Genomic DNA, 2548 nt, shown 5'->3' on the forward strand with positions numbered 1-2548 from the left:
CCTGCTTATAGAGGCCTTGCCATAGGCTGCTACTGGAGGGAGTGGTGAGCTGCAGCAGGCCATATATAAAGAAACTGTGCCCAAGCACCTTACTGCCACTGGAGCGAGTGGTTAGCTTCAGTGTGCCATAGAACAGGAAGCCATGACATTTCTCCTTCTTCCCCCTAGAGCAGTGATGGTGTGCAGTGTGAGGCGCTGCAAGGTTTGCCAAGGTAGCTTACTGCCACTGGAGGGAGTGGCGAGCCAAAGTGTGAGAGATGCTACAATTGTCACGTTGCCGCTTGTTGCGACTGGAGGGAGTAGTGTGCTGCAGTATAAGGAGCCTGGAAGAGGTGCAAGCGCAGCGTACTTCCACTGGAGGGAGTCGTGAGCTTCCCTGTGTGTGATGCTGTAAATTGTGGCATGGCAGCATACTGCCACTGGAGGGAGTCGTGAGATGAAGAGGTAGAAGGTCAGAGGACGTGCTGGTCCAATTGCTGCCTGCCCCTGGATGGAGTGCTGAGCTTCACAGCGCGAGATGCTAGAATTCGGGGCGTTGCAGGTTTCTGCCACCGGAGGGAAAGTCTAGCTGCAGGGGACCATAGTGAAGGAAACGTTACGGAGCAGTTTGCTTCCACTGGAGGCAGTGGACCACTTCACTGTGAGGGACGCTGGAAATTGTGGCATTGCCGCTTGCTGCCACTGGAGCGAGTAGTGTGCTGCAGTGTAAGAAAAGCTGGTAGACGTGGTAGTGCAGCTTGCTGCCACTGGAGGGAGTAGTGAGCTGCAGTGCATTTAGGATGGAAGAGGTGCTAGTGCAGCTTTCTGCCACCGGAGGGGGTCGGGAGCTTTCTTGTGAGAGATGCTGGAAATCATGGCATTGCAGCTTGCTGCCACTGGAGGGAGTGGGGAGCTGCAGTGGGCCTGGAGAAGGAATCCCTGACAGTGCAGCTTGCTGCCAGTGGAGGCAGTGGAGAGCTTCAGGGCGAGAGTTGCTGAACATCATGTCATTGCAGCCTGCTGCTACCAGAGGGACTGATGAGCTTATGTGGGCCATAGAAAAGGAAGCTGTGACAGTCCAGCTTGCTGCCTCTGGAAGCAGTTTTTTAGTTTATGTGCAGGGGACCCTGCTTATAGAGGCCTTGCCATAGGCTGCTACCAGAGGGAGTGGTGAGCTTACATGGGCCATAAAAAAGGAACTGTGACAGTCCAGCTAGCTGCCTCCGGAAGAAGCTTTTTAGCTTTCGTGCAGGGGACCCTGGGTATAGTGGCATTGCAATAGACTGCAACTGAAGGCAGTGGTGAGCCGCAGTGTGAGAGTTGCTGGAAATTGTGGCATTGCCACTTGCTGCCACTGGAGGGAGTAGTGTGCTGAAGTGCAAGAAAAGCTGGTAGACGTAGTAGTGCAGCTTGCTGCCACTGGAGGGAGTAGTGAGCTGCAGTGTGAGGAGGAAGGAAGAGGTGCTAGTGCAGCTTTCTGCCACTAGAGGGAGTCGTGAGCTTCCCTGTGTTTGATGATGTAAATTGTGGCATGGCAGCATACTGCCACTGGAGGGAGTCATGACATGAAGTGGTAGGAGGCCAGAGGACGTGCTCGTCCAGCTTGCTGTCTACCCCTGGATGGAGTGGTGAGCTTCACCACGCAAGATGCTGGAATTTGGGGCTTTGCAGGTTTCTGCCACCGGAGGGAAAAGTGAGCTGCAGTGCAGCATAGTGAAAGAAACGTTACGATGCAGTTTGCATCCACTGGAAGCAGTGGAGAGCTTCACTGTGAGAGACGCTGGAATTTGTGGCATTGCCGCTTGCTTCCACTGGAGGGAGTCATGAGCTTCCCTGTGTGTGATGCTGTAAATTGTGGCATTGCAGCGTACTGCCACTGGAGGGAGTCCTGAGATGAAGAGGTAGGAGTGCAGAGGACAAGCTGGTAAAGCTTGCTGCCTGCCCCTGGAAGGAGTGGTGAGCTTCACAGCGTGAGATGCTAGAATTTGGGGCATTGCAGGTTTCTGCCACCGGAGGGAAAGTCTAGCTGCAGGGGACCATAGTGAAGGAAACGTTACGGTGCAGTTTGCTTCCACTGGAGCAGTGGAGCACTTCACTGTGAGGGACGCTGGAAATTGTGGCATTGCCGCTTGCTGCCACTGGAGCGAGTAGTGTGCTGCAGTGTAAGAAAAGCTGGTAGACGTGGTAGTGCAGCTTGCTTCCACTGGAGGGAGTAGTGAACTGCAGTGCATGGAGAATGGAAGAGGTGCTAGTGCAGCTTTCTGCCGCCTGAGGGGGTCGGGAGCTTTCTTGTGAGAGATGCTGGAAATCATGGCATTGCAGCTTGCTGCCACTGGAGGGAGTGGGGAGCTGCAGTGGGCCTGGAGAAGGAATCCCTGACAGTGCAGCTTGCTGCCAGTGGAGGCAGTGGAGAGCATCAGGGCGAGAGTTGCTGAACATCATGACATTGCAGCCTGCTGCTACCAGAGGGACTGATGAGCTTATGTGGGCCATAGAAAAGGAACTGTGACAGTCCAGCTACCTGCCTCCAGAAGCCACTTTTTAGCTTTCGTTCAGGGGACCCTGGGTA

This window comes from Ursus americanus, chromosome X (genome assembly GCF_024610735.1).
Source record: "Ursus americanus isolate L20-20 chromosome X, mUrsAme1.1.p, whole genome shotgun sequence".
Classification (NCBI taxonomy): domain Eukaryota; kingdom Metazoa; phylum Chordata; class Mammalia; order Carnivora; family Ursidae; genus Ursus; species Ursus americanus.